The following is an 18,144-nucleotide window of genomic DNA, read 5'->3' as shown; positions in this document are numbered from 1 at the left end:
AGAATGATCTGAAGTTCAATTGTGATTTCACTCTAACGGATTACGCTGCATCTTCTTTCCCAACACCACCTCCCTTCTGTGGCCTGGTCCCAGTGACAGAGATGCAGAGTTATTAAGATGGCCAGATCAGTAACACGCCTTACACAGAGGGAGGGAGAGAAAAGGGGGGAGAGAGGGAGAAGGAGGGAGGGAAAGAGAGAAAGGGGAAGAGGGAGAGAGAGAGAGAGAGAGAGAGAGAGAGAGAGAGAGAATACCCTCTGTACTTACCAAGGAATAAAATGCCTCTATCCTCCTCTGGTAACTGACAAGCACATACCAGCTTTTTGCCCATAGCTTCTTAGCCAGAGCTACCAATCTCTTCCCTGCTTTCTGATTTCTAGCCTAGACACATGATATCCCCGGGCCCTCTTCTCCTGAAGCCCTGGTATGCTCTCTTTCCTCCCTCTCAATGTCCACCAAAGCCTCAGATCCCCAAAGCCTGGTTTTTAAGACTTCCAATCTGGACTGTCAAGGCACTCTCTCTGACCCAGCTCTGACCTGTCCTCTGCCAGACACAGAAGCCCCCATCTTCCATCCTCCAATGCCACCCTTCTGCCATTTTATTTACAAATGGCATTTCCCCAGGTCAGCCCTTTTTCCCTTCTGAGTTTATTAAAACCTTGTTATAGCACAGTATTCAAGGGGGCAATAAATACACTGCCAATGTGACCACTCTGTGAGATGGTCAAGGTGAAGGTTTGTATTGTGAATAAGAGAGGGAAAAAATTCAGAAGCATTTGGAAGAGTCCAGAGCAGAGAGAAAAGGAAGCAGACTGGACATGACCAGGGCTATCTGTGGGAGAAAAGAGAACAGCAAGAGGTAGATAGAGGTAGTGAAAGAGACAGGGGAGCAAGAAGATAGCAAGAGAGGGAGAGGGAGACAGAGAGACAGAGAGACAGAGAGAGAGTTATATAGTAAAGAATAGTGGTTATAAGGAGGGTGCGTAGCTGGTGGGGAGGAAAGGGCCAGAGACTTTGAGATGTAGAACATGTACTTGTGAATATGTGCTACAGGAGCCTGGAACCCAGCATGGGCTTTGATATGCAGCCATAAGTACGCATCAATGGAGAGCCATAGGTCTCTGCTCCCAGAGGGAAGGGAAGTGACTCCTTTTGGCAGATGGGAATTGGTTTCACAGGTTCCTGAGGAATGCTGGCTTTTATCCAACTGCCAGAAATCCTCCAATAGTCCAAGCTGAACTGGGTCTAAGACTCAATTTTGGACCAAGTCAATGGGCCTGCCCTTTTGTGAAGGAGACAGGGTACCCTTTGTAACTGACAACCACAAGATGTAGTTCAAACACCACTATGAGGAGATTTTTGACCTCCTCTTCCCACCCTTGTGCTAACTGTGAGGACTGCTACATGCCTGATTCCAACAGGTAGCTGCTTGGGAGCCGAGCCCATGCTGTAGCTCCTGAGGGTTAGCCCCAGGAGTTGGACACATCTCAATGTGTACCTAGGAACTGACAAAAGCCTTGGGTCCTGTGCTAAGTAAGTAATCTCAACTCCTCAGGAGTAAGTGTGTGGCAGACTACGTGAGGACACTCTACAAGTAGTTCTATGCCCACCAGCTTCCTTGGACAATAGGTGAACAATTCCTGTCCTTTATTTGACTACAGGAGCTGAGGTTGGTATACATACAGTCTTCAAACACCCTAAAGAGGTAGTTAGAACCCACACTTTAGTCACAGGTGAGACAGCACACAAAGACATGGAGGGGGTATGCCCAGGCCTCTATAAGATCACCACTTCAGGCTCATAGGCTCATAGTCCTCTACCTACTGCTGCATCAGCACCACACTGAAAACCCATTCCATCACAGTAGGCCAGATCTTCCAAGTGATGAAGGTCCGTGGGAATAGGACCCCCATCAACTCACCCATATTTTAAATGCCATTTGCATACTGGTTTATCAGTCCTTTAACAAGCTGCCACAGTTATTCTCCTTGCCATGTTGAAATACCGGACAAGAAGCAACTTAGAGAAGCACAGGTTTGTTTTGGCTTACACTCTGAAGGGATACAGTCCATCCTGGTGAGGAAAGCATGGCCACAGGAAAGCATCAGGCTTCTGTTCACATTGGACCCACAGTCGAGAAACAGAATGATGGGTGCTGTGCTCAGATTCCTCTCTCCTTTTTGTTCAGTGTGGGTCCCCAGACCATGGAATGGTGGCCCCTGCATTTAGGGTGGGTCTTCCCACATCATTAACCTAGCCTGGAAACTACCCACAAACATTCTCAAAGGCTCACTGCTATGAGGAATTTAAACCCCAGCAAGTTGATAACCAAGATGAACCATTACAAAGATATAGCATCCCTAGGAAGAATTCTCACTCCAATGGGATCTGGTGCCATGCATCAGCACCTGCCTTGCTGACAGATTAGCCTCATGGAAAGGATGGAGCCACAGGTAGACTGACCATGGCTTAAACCATTCATTTGTCCCAGGCAGAAGTGCAGTTTACACAGAGAGTGTGGATAGTGCTAAGGGACAATTTGGCCCCCACTGGGGAGAAGGAACCCTGGAAAGGGGAAGTGGTAGGAGAAGAGCCATTCTGTCAGAACAGCCAGGAGTCAGACACTGCTAGAGCCCCTGGAGAGTGCACTCAGGCCAAGCTGATAAACAATAGTCATCCTTGGACCATCATAACTAGTTACCACAAAATGCTGAGAGAGAAGAAACTCATAGGAACAGGAGCTGCAGGCTACTCTCACATAGTGACCCAGCTGGCCCAGACCCTCTTTTGCTAAATCATGTATAAAACCCCTCTCCACTTGCTAGAAAAAAATGACATCTTCAACAAATAGTTCTGGTAAATGCAGGAGAATACAAGTAGGCCCATGCTTATCACCCAGCACAAAGCTCAGCTACAAATAGATCAAAGCCCTTAACAGAAAACCAGACACACTGAACCTATTTAAAAGAGAAAGTGGGGAATAGCCTTGAATTCATTGGCACAGGAAAAGACTTCCTGAGCAGAACACCATTAGCACAGGCACTAAGATCAACAATTAATAAATGGGACCTCCTGAAACTGAAAAGCTTCTGTAAGGCAAAAGACGCTGTCAGTAGGGACCAAGCAGCAGCCCCAGAGTGGGCAAAGGTTTTTACCACCTACACATCTGATAAAGTGCTGTTATCTAAAATAGATAAAGAACTCAAAAAACTAGATATCAAGAAGACAAATAACCCAATTAAAATACAGGGTACAGGTCTAAACAGAGAATTATTGTAAGAAACTCAAATGACTGAGAAACACTTAAAGAAATGCTCAACATCCTTATCCATCAGGAAAATGCAAAGCAAAACTACTTTGAGATTTCATCTCACACTTGTCAGAAGGGCTAAGATCAACAAAACAAATGACAGCTCATGCTGGGGGGGGGGATGTGGAGTAAGGAAACACTCCTCCACTGCTGGTGGGAGTGCAAACATGTACAGCCACTTTGGAAATCAGTGTGGTGGTTCTTCAGGAAGATGGGGATCATAGGTCTAGTCTAAGATCCAGCTATCCCAACCTTGGTGATATACTCAAAAGACAAAAGATGTTTTATCCTACCACAGAGACATTTGCTCAACCATATCCATTGCTGCTCGTAATAGCCAGAAATTGGAGACAACCTAGACATCCCTCAACAAAACTATGGATGAGGAAAGTGTGTTACATTCACACAATGGAGCTTACTCAGCTGTTAACAAACAATAAAATCATGAAATTCGTATGTAAATGTGTGAAACTAGATAAAATCATCCCAAGTGAGGTAACTTGGGCTCAGAAAGATAAATATGGTATGTATTTGCTTATATGTGGATATTAGCTGTAAAGTCAATGATAAGCAAGCTACAGTTCATAGAACCACATAGGTTGGGTTTGGAGTAAGGTACTAGGTGGGTAAAGATAGGTCTCATTAGGAAAGGGAAATGGAATAGATAGTTACGGATGGATGAGGGGAGCTGGAACAGGAGGATTAAGTTAGAAGGGGCAGGAAAGAGAGAGATGATGGAGGGAATATGGGGAGAGATAGCTAATGTTCTAAAACAATAAAAATAAAAGTAGCAATAAAATGACTCCTAATGACATTCGGCTACACTCAGCCATCCTCAGAGAAGCTTTCTCTGCAGCAGATGAGAACAAAATACAGAGACCCACAGTAGACATTATGCAGAGAGTGAGAGACCTTGAACACTCAACCCTAAATGGGATGTCTCCATCAAATCCCTCCCCTCAGGGCTCTGGGTACCCTTCTGAGGAGGAGGCACAAAGAATGTAAGTGCCAGAGGGCATGGAGAGCACCGAGAAAACAAGGCCCTAAATCAACAAGAACTCACAGAGACTGAGGCAGCTTGCAGAGGGCCTGCAGAGGTCTGCACTGGGCCCTTTATGTGGATATTATGGCTTCAAGTTTAGTGTTTTTATGGAATCACTGAGTGTGAACGAGGGGGTCTCTGATTCTTGCGCTTCCTCTTGGATTTTCCATCTATTGTTTTGTCCGAATCTGATGTGTTAGTCTTGTTTTCTCTTATTTTATTTTATTTTTATCCCTCAGAAACCTGTTTGTTTTCTAATGAGAGACAGAAATAGAGAGGATCTGGATGGGAAGGGAACTGGGGAGGAACTTTGAGGGACAGAGGGAGGAAAAAAATCACAATTGGGACATATTATATGAGGAAACAGTCTATTTTAAATAAAAAGAAAAAAGAAAACCTCTCCATTTAACAAGGCAATGATGGCAGCATTTCAACAGTCAGAGAGGTTCAACTGCGGTGGAGCAAACTGGGACCTCTAGTGATCTCCCTGGTAGCATTAAAGGCCAGCAGACACTTCTGGAGCAGCAGAGAGGCATGGCAGGCCAGGCTTACCCAGAGGCCTGTGCAGAGTCTCAGTACTTCTGCCTTTTGGCTTTTTAACATGACTTGGAGGTGTGCTACGACACAGCGGATGAGGGCCAGAGGTACCAATTGTCTCGACATAGATAAGACATTTGGCTCAGCAGATTCCCCTGCACTTACTTACTGACTCTAGAATGTCATTAATACAAGACACATGAGAGTTATGTAAGGCTTTGGCTCCGTTTTATTAGTACGAATTGAACATATTTTACATAGATTTTTTTTTTTAATATGTGTTAAAATATTTAGGAATGCAACCTGGCAGTTAGGGAGAGATAGTATTTTGTATAATTTGGAACGTTTCCCAGTGTTGTTCACCACTCAGGGAAAATCATTGCTGCCATCACAAGTTATCCACTTGGAGCTTCTTTTCTAGGAACTGAATTCTGACAGTCGCAGGATGGCCCTCAACTGAGGCACAATATCCGGACCTTTCATTAAATCTCCCAGTATCACATCACCTAGCAGCTGTGTGCTGAAATATAAGTAAACACCTTAATTTTGATTTTACTTTGCATGGTTTTAGTTACCCATAGTCAACGATGGCCTGAAATTAAAATATTCTAGGACTAAACAATGCATCTGTTGTCTTATTTTTATTTATTTATTTATTTATTTATTTATTTATTTATTTATTTATGTATTTATTTATCTGTCTATCTATCTATCTATCTATCTATCTATTTATTTATTTATTTATATTTGGTTTTTCAAGACAGGGTTTCTCTGTGTAGCTTTGCGCCTTTCCTGGAACTCACTCTGTAGCCCAGGCTGGCCTCGAACTCACAGAGATCCGCCTGGCTATGCCTCCCGAGTGCTGGGATTAAAGGCGTGTGCCACCACCGCCCGGCTGTCTTATTTTTTTTTTTACCTTAACTTATTGTGTGTGTGCATGTGCATGTGTATACACAACTTGCAGGAATAGGTGCTCCCCTTCCACCATGTGGGTCCTGGGGATTGAACTCACATCCTCAAGCCTCAGTAGTAAGTGCCAGTACTTGCTGAGGCATCTTGCCTGTCTAATAAGTCATAAGATTTATGTATATAAACCAATAGACTAGCATGAAGAAATATCTTACCATCTGTTCTATCCCACTTAGGACATGAATTATTCTTTTTCTCCCCAGTGTATCCATGCTGTATATACTACCCACCTGTTAATCACTTATACCCATCGTGCTCATCAGACCAACAGTCACAGTACATTAGTGCAATGCCGAGAGTATTGGCCTGCTTCTCATCATGTAGACAGTGTACCATCTCAGATAATCACAAGAGTAATAACATAGTGCAATAAGATATTAAGCTTACATAGCTCATACTCTATTGTTATTAGTCTCATTACTAGTTGTTAATCTCTTACTGTCTCCAATTCATAGGTTAAACTTCATTGTAGGCATCAGTAGGGGAAACCTAGCATTAGTAGGGTTTAGTACTAACTTTGGTTTTCGATGTTCACTGGGAATCTTGAGATATATACATTCAGACAAGGAGGACACTCACACTGTGCTGATTTCTTCATTTGCTCTGGCCCACCTTATCCATTCTCTGCCTTCTCTGTCCTGCTCTCTGTATCGGGCTGCACACTGTAGACTGTAACCACCAGGCCCCTTTGTCCTCTGACTACTCCTGCTCAGCCAGTGAAGGGCAGTGGCAAGAGGTGAAAGAGAGCTTCTATGGTCCTCCCCCTTCTCTTCCATCTCCTATGATTGAAATCTGAGTTAACCATCCCCTGCTTGTCCCTGCATGCATAGGGAATAAGAGTTTCCAGCTTCTGTCTCTTCCTGGATGCCCCTGTCTTTGATGGGTTCCAGATCAACGCCTCCATTTTCCCTCAAGCCTTTTGGCTAAACTCGTGTATTGTGTTGTCTCCCTCCAGGATACTGGTTGATATAAACAGAGTCTTCTTTCAATGTTGACAGGGGGCTGAGTCCAGAATGCACCATGGATGCCAAATCTGTGGGCATTCAAGTGCCATGTTATAAATATATGGCAGAGTGTTTTCATACAACCTACATACATCCTCTCATATACTTTGAATAATCTACACATTGCTTATAATGGCTGATGCAATGCAAACGGCATGGAAATTGTTGTCAGACAGCATCACTTAGGAAACAGCAATGGGAAGGGAGTTGTGCAGCTGCAGTCCTTTCCTCAAATACTGTCAGTCTGGGCTTGGTGGAATATGCAGTTTCGAGGTCTGTGGCTATACAGGGCTAACTCAATGTATAATTCCATCTAAACTGTATTTCTTTTATTTCTTCACCATATATTTTAGAATGATGTGTCTAGTATTTACTTTTATCTGGAAAACTCCTTGTGAAATTATAAATATTTGCTATAAAACATTTGTCCCAGAGGACTCATTTGAATATGAGAGGATCAAGGTGCAGTATGGAAAAGCATAACTTTAGGTTGGCCAAGAGCTGAGGATCAATAATGAGTCTAACACACACACACACACACACACACACACACACACACACACACACACGCGCATGCACACACACCAGAATCACTAGTCTGAGGTGAGCTGAAAGGGTTCCTTTGGGTACCAGCAGATGATGCAGGAAGGCTGAGACCCCAGGCTGGGACTGATCTTTCTTGTCAGAAGAAACTGACAGCTAATAGCTGAAACATGCAGCAGCAACACCTTCCTGCCACTTTACATGGCCTCAAATAGACATATTTCATATATGCATACACTTTAAAATACATTGTCCTTTGGGAAAACTCAGTGGAGCTTATTCAACAATGCTCATATTGCTCAGGGATCCCCAAACCATGCATCAGCTACTTTTAAAGTTGGTCAACTGAACCTCACAGAAAACAAACACATATAACCCTCAAGTGTCCTGAACTCCAAAATGGAAAAACCACATTAGCAACATGCTCAGGATGTTCTAGTGGTTCTAAATCTTCCTAATGCTGAGGCCCTTCAATACAGCTCCCCAACTGTATTGTATGGGTGATATATGTATATATGTATGGGTGAACCCCAACCATAAAGTTACTTTATTACCACTTCATAACTGTAATTTTGCTACTGTTAGAAATCATAAAGTAACTATCTGTGTTTTCCAGTGGTCTTAGGTGACCCCTGTGAAAGCGTGTCACTTGACTCCCCCCAAAGTCAAAACTCACAGGTTGAGAACCACTGTTCTAGAGTCTAATGCTCAGCTAATGGTGCTGCTGTAGGACAGTCACACTTCTCTACACACAAAACACTAAACAAGCTGGTCTTGCTGACACTGGATACACATAGTAGCACCTGTGCATGCATGTGTTCACATTCACAATTCATGCCATGAAACTTCTAGGTATATACAGATCTAACTACTTTTAAGCCATACCTTCCCAAGCCACATCCATTTGGGAGTGATTTTCCAGTATCTACACACACACACACACACACACACACACACACACACACAATTTTGGCAGAAGGACAGAATGTCATTCAGAATAGTGACCAGAATCTAGATCAACTGTAAAAGCCTGGAATGGCCTGGACCTTCCTTGTTTGTGCCCGAACCACAGAAAGACTTACAGAAAACCACATAGCTGGTTTAAGTCTCTGTCTGTAGAATGTCAGCTGCCACAACACAGAACATCCACTTTCCATTAATGCCTTTGTAACAATCACACAAAGGAAAGGAAGTAAGGATTACAGCCCTCCACTCTAGCTTGCTTCCTGTTCTCCTTTATTTTGTGTCTGGGTGCTTTGCCTGCGTGTATGTCTGTGCACCACTTGCATTCTGTGCCCACAGAAGTCACAAGAGGGTGTCAGATCCCATGGGGCTAGACACAGAAAATTGTGAGCTGCTATATGGTTGCTGAGAATTAAGCCTGGCTCCTCTGGAAGAGCAGTCAAGACTTTTTTTTACCTGCTGAGCCATCTCTCCAGCCCTATAGAGTTTTCTAGGCTATATCCCGTGCTAGGCTACCTGTGCTACACCTGAGCAAAGTCAGTGACACTTTTGTCCAAATAAACTTGACAGGAGGACCTTGGTTCCTCCTAACAGACCTGGGATTTCCTACAGATGTGCAAACAATGGGTAAGCTCCCCCTAGCTTATCATGCACTGGGGCCATGCCTCTGCTTCATGATTAGCAACTCCAAACTCCTCACATCACAAAGAAAGCTACCATTTAAAAAAGCCATCAACTGCAGAGAATTCAATGATAACTCGTTTTCTACATTCTGCCAAGACTTAGGATAATATAGACAGTGATGTTGCTCTCCTGTGCTCCGTGTTTCTCTTTATTATGCAAGAGCCACAAGCTGATGAAAAGGAGTGCTCAAGGCTAGAACCCAGAGCATCTAGCCAAGCAGGCCAAACTCCTGTGGTGACCCATTATCTGGGTGAAATTATGACTTGACATCAGCCATTTCTAAATCTATGTTGGGCATTTTCTAATTGCATATTTTCTCCAGCATGAGAAATTGCAAGCTTGGTAAATAATCTCCTTTAATATTGTTGCTTGATATCCAGCTCAAGCATCAAAAGGGCGGGTTGGAGCAGTGGGTACCATGCTTTAGGACTGGGATAATTTCAGGATTTTCTATGTCTTCAGTAGTTGTCCCTAGCCATGCATTATGTAAAGCTTGAAGATTTAAAACCCATCCAGCATATTATAAATACCCATGGTCATTTTATTATCTTTGTCCCAAAAAAAAGCATCAGAATTATTATCATCAGTCTCAAGCCATCAAACAAACAACATCTATTATACTGACACTCTCCTCAGTGAAAAGAGACTCAAAATAAACAGATACCGATAAAAGAATTAAAACTCATCAGTAATGTGAACTGATTCTTCAAAGTAATAATTTCTCTTACTATTAGAGGGGACATATGATTTAACCCCCACATTCCAAAGCAATCCAAAGATTAAATCCATTATTGAGTCAGCCTACTTCACAAACCAGACTTTTCAAGTCTCACCAATTCTAAGTCTAGATAAACAACTGAATTTGACTCTCTGTATGATGTGAAGGCTGGGAGGGAAATAAGAGAAACAGAAGAGGAAATCCACAAGGAATTATAATGGGAAAAGAGCTATCAATGTCAATCAAATGATTTTAAGCAAGCATTGGTAGAAGTTAATCAGCTTTATTATGCTGTTAGGAACACTCCTCTTTGAAAGGCTCCCAAGTCATGACATTAGATCCTAATATAATATTTGGCCAAGGAACAAATGAGATGCATCTAGTCTTACCATATCAATGCTATTTATTGACTGCAAACTGCCAAATTTACCAAAGGCCCAGAAAACATAGCTGTAGTTGCAAAACAGGATGTGAAAGTAAGTTACCTGAAGAGTGGGTAGTTCTGGAAGCTCACAGAAGGCACAACGTGAGGGTCATGAGCAGGTAAGAAAAGGATTTCATGAGGGATAGAAACACTGTCTTTTATTTTATTTACTTATTTTTTATTTTGTTTTATTTATTTGTTTGTTTGTTTGTTTAGTTTTGGTTTTTCGAGATAGGGTTTCTCTGTAGCTTTGGAGCCTTTCCTGGAACTTGCTCTGTAGACCAGGCTGGCCTTGAACTCACAAAGATCTGCCTGGCTCTGCCTCCCGAATGCTGGGATTAAAGGCGTGTGCCACCACCGCCCGGCTAGAAACACTGTCTTAAGCAATAGAATTTAAATGGATGGATGTATTAGTCTATGTTGTGTCGCTACAACAAAATATACAAGATTGGGTACTTTATATAGAATGGTTTATTTGACTCTCAACTGTAGAGGTCCAAGACTATCACAATGACATTGGTTGTCTAGAGAAGATTTCATAGTAAACAGTTTCACATGGTTAAAATACAGTCAAGAGAGAGACCATATGCCATAAGAAGCAACAAAAGACAATGAAATTCACTTTGTAATAATCACCTCTTCAGGCCACCAATCCAATGTGAGACCTAACCAACTTACTTCACGTGACTAGCATTTATCCCTTCAATGGGAGCAGACACAACCCAGAAATGATCACAAGTACCCAGTCTTGTATATTTTGTTGTAGTGACACAACATAGACTAATATAGAAATGATCCCTTCTCTTTCTGATACCATTATACTGGAGATCAAGCTCAATGTAAATTTTTGGTGGGGACAAAATACATACACATCATAGAAAGAAAAAGTTGAAGCGTATAGCCAGTGGAGACAAAAGTAATGAAGGAGCATTGAAGGACAGCAGGAGCAGAGAGGGAGCAGAGTGACTGAGCTGAGTCCCTGTCTTCCACTGCAGACATACTAGCTGCAAACTCAGGTGTAAGCATATTACTTAGAGTTGAGCAGATCACCTCTGATGAGATGGGGAAGAGGTGATTTTACCCTAAGTTCTTAAGAATCTGGTTTATTTGCTCTCTCTCTCGCTCTCTCTCTCTCTCTCTCTCTCTCTCTCTTTCTCTCTCTCTTTATATATAGTAAAGAAGAAGGGGAGGCAAGAAGAAATAACTTGGCCTACATGAAATAGGAAATTGTCATTTTAAAAAAGAAACAAGGTGTTGATAATGATTAGGCATTGGTTGAGAAGTCAAGGTTTTAATTCTTCCCAAGACTAGCGTATGGCCACAGAATAACAAATGGAAGTCTTGAAGGATTCATGAGGCCTACCTTCAAGCCATAGCCCTGATCCTATTGATGTGACCATAGTTAGTCATAGAAACCCTCCAGGCCTCACTTTTCCATGTGTGTAAAACAAGAAGACCAAATCATAAGTAGCCACAGCCTAGGTTTGCTTATCAAGTATCCTTCCTGTGGCTCCTCCAGGCTCCTTCCCAGACAGCTCAGCTCCTTCATTCTTTGAGGCATGGATGATAATCATAAAAGCCACTTGAAGAATTCAGCAGGTAAGAGACTCACTTCAGTGTCTAGAAAGTCCCCCATAAGAATAAAGCAAGACTGAAAACCCAGCAGTAAAAACCATCAAGTCCTGCAGCTATACAGCCGGCATCTGGGGCTCTTGGTGGCATCATCTGGGCTCCAACAGCTTTAGGCCTTACTGCCTGCAGACCAAGTAGCCTCTCTAGGTCCAGTTTCACTCAATGCCTGCAGCTTTCCTTAGAACAATGTCCCACAGTTCTGGCATCTAGGCTTCACCTCTACAACTTCAGTCAAAATATCTCTCAGGGTTTCTTTCCAAGGAATCCATCCTTCCCTTACCTCAGCAGCTTTCTGGATTCTTGGCTAAAGCTCCCATGACCTCTTAACTCTTGCATTTCACATGTCTGATAAACTATCACTATGTGGAACACGCTTCTAAGTTCTACCAACAGCTTGAGATACAGTCTGTGTGATGGCTAGTCTTGATTGTCAGCTTGACTGTATCTGAAATGAACTACAATCCAGAAATGCAGGGCATACCTGTGAGAGATTTTCTACTTAATTTGAAGTGGATGAATCCACTTCTAGTCCAGACCTTTGAGGTAGGAAGATGCACACGTTTGATTCAGAGCTTAAGGCAGGAAAACACAGGCCTTTAATCCAAATCTTGAGGCAAGAAGACATACCTTTAATATGAGCCCTTCTTCTGGAAGTCTGAATAAAGACATGAAAGAAGGAAGCTTTTGTTCTTTTCCTGCTTGCCTTTGCCTTGCTAGCATATCCATCCCTTCACTGGCATTGGAATCTACTTCTTTGGATTCCAGCATATACGAAAGACCAGCTGAGGTACTCAGTCTGAGACTGAGCAACTATTAGATTCATGGGCTTTCTAATCACAGCTGGCCATTGTGGATTAGCTGGACTGCAACCTATAATTCATTCCAATAAATTCCCTTCATATGTGTGTGTGTGTGTGTGTGTGTGTGTATTATATATGTATCACATATGTAATATATATGTTATATATATAAAGATTCGCCTATAGGTATGTCTGTGGGGACATTTTCTTTATTAATAATGCATGTGGGAGAGCCCAGTCCACTATGGGCAGTGCCAGTGCTGGGCAGGGGCTCCATGGTTGTATGAGAAAGCAGGCTGAGTAAGCCAAGAGGGCAAAGCAGTGAGCTGTGCTCCCTCACATGGTGCCTGCCTCTGTTCCTGCTTGAGTTCCTGCCTGATTTTGCTCAATGATGGACTAAGATCAGGATGTATAAGCCAAAGAACCTCTTTCTTCCCCAAGCAGCTTTTGGTCATGGTGTTTATCACAGAACAGAACACAGACTAGGACAAGTCCCAACAAGATGTACCACTGTAACCTGTCAGAAGTGAGTTAGTGAATCCAAAGACTAAAGAAGAGCTGGGGGATATATAAATATCATCAGCTGGATAGCTATTGCTTATCATATTAAAAAAAAACAAAAACAAAAACAGAATCACCCTTCAGAGTCTACAGGGGATCAAGTCCAAACTCCTCAGTGGAAACTCAGGTCTTCAGATGCTCAAGTCCTTCATACAATAAAACTGTGGCATTTGCAGGATAACAACACCCTGCTATTGTTTCTTGACTGCTTATGATTCCATACACACTATAAGTGCTTCATATATTGTAACAAAAAATGTTGTGCATATTCTATATGCATATGTGTATATACTATTTCCCCCAAATATGTATGACTGGGTCCACCAACACTGCGCTATGAGCTCAGTAAGTATTTCTTGCATCTGTGGGGTGCCTTCTGAGACCTGTGCTGCCTGGAGTACATTCCTTGGTTTCTCCAGGGACTCTGTGATGTCCATGTTGTCCCAATCATCACTTTCCAGGTGAGAGTTTAGTAACCAGTTCAAGGCTCTCATGGGACAAAGCTAAGATCTGAGCCCTGCCCAGCAAGGGCTCGTGGCTCAGGAGCAGAGCTACTTCAGTACACTCTTTCTGGCAGACAGCAGTGCACTGAGCACTTCAGCTCTAACAGCGCAGTGTGCATGTGGGAAGATGATTGCTATTGTATAACTATCAGCTTGAAAGATGTCACCCAACTGATAAAGAACAAAGCCAAGACCAAAACTCCAAATGGCTGGGTGCTTTCATGCGTCTGCTCTCAGAGAGGAGGCCAGCGAAGTCTTCACACCCTCGTGCATGAAGAACATTTGGTTCGGATTTTCACTGGTGTCATATTTTGGAAGCTGCCAGCAGCCACAGCATCCTGCCAAGTTAGCCCCAAATGCTCCAGGTTTTGCACAGAGAATTGGAGCTGGGTGGGGGGAAGGGAGGGGAAACTCCTAAAACAAACACACCAACTAAATACAAGGAGACTTCAGACAGCATCCCCATAAGAAGCAGAATGTGAGGAGAAGGTGCCTGCCCCCACAGGTTCTTTTGGAGTGTATGTTTGTGATGATCTTATTCAGCTCACCCCAGGAAAGGCACCCACTCTGTCTCAAGGATTCCTACTAGAGACCAGGAAAAAAAAAAAAAAAACAAAAAAAAAAAAACCCAAGGGATTATGGAGATAACACTTCACAGGTTGCCCACTGGATTTTTGTTTTCTTTTGTTTATTATCAGGGCATTACCACTGCCACCAACAGGCTTTGGACCTGCTGAGCAAGCAGCAATCATCCCATTCTTCTCTCAAGTACATTGTGGGGGTTTGGGGTCCTGGGTCCCACTTTCACTCTTAAGTAAAGCCCTATCCTAATTTTTATTATCATCTTGCTCTACTAGACTTCCTGTTAAGAAGCAAAAGGAAACATACTCCTTCTCTAGTCTAGCTGGTAAACAGCTTAGGAAGAGCCTGACTGAAGTAGATGACCCTAAGATAATCCAGGAACATCTGCTCTGCCAGAGGCTGTGGCTATTACAGGATGCCTGGAACTTCCTGGTGTAGCCTGTGTGACGAGGAAGAAACCCCCTTGACACTGTGGTCATAGGAGGAGACAGTCTCCACTCTGGTCATCTAGGGCAGCAGAGTTTTCTCTCAAATTCCTTCCTTGAAATCCTTTGGTAATTAGATTTTCTCTGGCACCAGGAGAAGTTGAAAGGAACTCAGGAAACACAACTAATAGCTTCAGATTCTTCAGGGGTAGAGGTGAGGGTCAGTAGGAACTTCTCACTGTGTTGTGCTAACCTATGCACACAGTAGCAGAGCAAACGCCACCACGCCACGCATCTAGTCTTCATTGTTTTTAAAGACAGCTTCTCCTATGACAGAGAAGGGCCAGCAGAGGTCTTTTATCTGCTTCCAGACTTGAGTGGGAGGGCCAGTGGTTGAACAACCATACCTTACTCTGTTCCTCTCTGCAGTCGAGAGACTGATCTCCTAGCCACCAGCCTTCTTCACAAGCTCCTCTCCACCTTCCTGTCCCAGGGAAACTAGCCACACAGCTTCCTCAGATGGGCACATGTTGAAAGAGGAGAGGAAATGCAGGCAGGGAGACCAGGGCCACCTTGGGAATGATGGTGCTTGTCTTGCTGTTGCCTCTGGTCCCTCTCCAAATTCTAACTTCACCACCACTGAACGGGTCAGAACAAATGGAATCTGTCACATGGCAAGGGGAGTCCCCCAGGCTAGCATGGCACTACCAAAATCTTCATCAAGTCAGTTACTGGTACTATTAGAAACATAAAAAGTGAAGGTTCACTGGTGAGGCAAAAGAGAAAGGAAACCATCTGGATTTGGTACAGACATCAAATGACACCCAAGCTGCAGACCTAATCTTCGTGATGTTTACTTGTTCACTTTTATTTATTTTTTTTTTTTGAGATATGGTCTCATATCACCTGATCTGGCCCCAAACTCACTATGTATCTGGGGTTGACCTGAACTTTCAGTCTTCCTTGTGCTACCTAGCAAGTGTTGGGATTATAGACATGAACTGCCATGTCAGAGCAAAGCTAAATTCCCCACGGCAAATTGTTTATGCTTAACCCAATTTTTAGATCACTTAGCTCAATCAACTTCCATGTGGTAGAAACACATTCTGATTTCTACCAGGCTCTGTCAACATTATCCCCACATCTTGGGCAAATGCCCTATAGCATTTTGGCATCTAAGATTGGGTCAAGCTACAGAGGGAGAACTTAGTGGTAGAAGAAGTGTTTGCCCCAAAGAATCAAGATCATCTATATCAGATTATTGTTTTATGTGGCAGGTGTAAGGTGGAGAGGCAAAATGACATGGCTGAGGAGGAAAGGGGTTGAATGAGTGAGGAGATGAAGTGTGGCTGGAAGCTTCCTTTTTAGCTATATGAACTTTACATATGCAGGAGCACAACACATATTTCTGAAACAAATGACTTCATCTCTCTCAACCCAGACTCCTTTGCAAAACAGAGATAACAGCTGTTGGGTCCACCATGGGTCTGCCTCATCATGCACGGCTTAGAAGCTAACATGAGGGATGTCTTTGCTCTGCATTCCCAAACATGTTGTACAGGGAAACGTCTTAGAAGACAGACTTATTTGTCCCCTGGGAACACAGAACAGTTTAGATGTTTACTGTTACTGTCTGTCCACTTTCACAAAGATCTTATCCCCCTCTGGAGTAAAAGTCTGGCAATGTTGTTTCCTACAACATAAGCGAGAGATTTCCAAGATTGGGGCTCCTCAGCAGTGATACAAATCTTCTACATGCTCAGCACGCACCTGGACCCTGCACACCACCCTCAAGGAACAGGAAATGAGGATGTGACAAGAATGTGTTGCTGACCTGGCTTGCTGGTCTGAGTATCAGAGAACATTATCGATCTCCCAGAGTATCTTATCATCTTCTGTCTCTGTGAAACTGGAAGGCTAATGAATAGGCACTTCAGGTTAATCCTTAGTACTTCTCACTTTCTGACAGAAGTCCACCTGTCAGGGTTATTTTGAGTGAGAAGAAGCAGCAAAAGAGTTCTGCACTGTCTGGCCCAAAGTAAGTGTTCAGTTAAAGTTGGCTTCTCTTTTGGTCCTATGCAATGATCTTTGAATTTGTATATCTTCAAAGAGCATACACTTCTATATGTGTCCACTCCAGTTCCTCAGTAAGAAATGGAATAGAAAGCATGATTATGAAATCTTAATGATGTGAAGACAAAAGTCAGGAGTGATACTGGCTCAAGACAAACTCTAATATTGAGACACACCCTCTACTTCCGCCAGATACCCAACTAAAGGTCAAACACCAGAAAGGAATGGCTTTATATTCTAGTTCCCCGTCCACAAACAATATCACTTTGGGAAGATTATATAGGGTTTCATCTTCTAAAATGAGGAAATTAAAAGTATCTATTTGGACATTGTAAGGTTTAGACAGTAACTTGTAAAGTATCTGACATAACACCTTACACTTTGACAGACATTTACTTAAAGTCACATAAAGTCTTAACCTTAGGACTTGGGAGATAGAGGCATGAGGATCAAGAATTCAAAGGCCAACCTCTACTACATAGCAAGTTTGAAGCCAGCTCTAGCTACATGAGATTTATTTAAAATGAATAAATAAATAGCAGCTGGAGCAATGACTGACCAGTTAAGAGAACTTCTTCCTCTTGCAGAGAACCTGAGTTCAATTCCTAGCACCCACATGATGTCTCACAACTGTCTTTAACTCCAGTTCCATGGGATCTGACACTCAAATCTGAACTTCCTGGGCATCAAGCACATACACGGTACATATACATACATTCAAGTGAAACATCCATATGTATAAAATAAAAATAAATAATTCTTAAAAATGAAAGTTGAGGATTATTTCATTCAAAAGTAATAACATCAAGAAAAGAATTGTGATGTTATTTGTATTTTCCAAGGTATTTTCCTATTATCTCTGTGATATTTCCAGTAATTTAAAGTAAGCAAGACAAATACAAGTCTAACTTAGAGAGAAATTCAAGCTCCAATCATTGGCTGACACTGTTTCTCAAAGCTTCATTCCATGTAACCAGAGGTTTTGAGAAGACGATTTCTTGGCATTTGTGTACCTGCTCAAAAGTGACCAGGAGCTGGAGGAGGATGCGTTTAGATTCTCTCACCAGCCTTGTGGGGATACAGCTTCCAACCAAGTCCAAAGTTCTGGTGTGTGCACATTCAGGTTTTGCCAGGAGTAGATGCCTTTCTAGTTTTAAAAAGGAGGTAGGGAGAAACACTGTGGAAGGGATTTCAATCAAGCTCTAATGTCTTCTCGGACATCAAATAACTCTTCAAAAATAACATTTAATGAGTTAAGTATAAAAGAATAAAAAACATATGGACTAAATTTCCCTTGAAATACACAAGGGTCTAAAAAATAAGGAGAAATGCATTGATAAAATAATTTGGCATTTTATTGAAACCAAAACATTT

General features: G+C 42.6%; 1 protein-coding gene across 1 annotated transcript in view; it reads right to left on the bottom strand.

The window, feature by feature from the left end:
* The window catches only part of Creb5 (cAMP responsive element binding protein 5), a 406,844-nt gene that overhangs the window by 359,820 nt on the left and 28,880 nt on the right, over positions 1-18,144 (bottom strand). The window lies entirely within an intron of this gene.

Source organism: Onychomys torridus, chromosome 3 (assembly GCF_903995425.1).
Source record: "Onychomys torridus chromosome 3, mOncTor1.1, whole genome shotgun sequence".
Taxonomy (NCBI): domain Eukaryota; kingdom Metazoa; phylum Chordata; class Mammalia; order Rodentia; family Cricetidae; genus Onychomys; species Onychomys torridus.
This window is presented reverse-complemented; position numbering and strand designations above follow the sequence as displayed.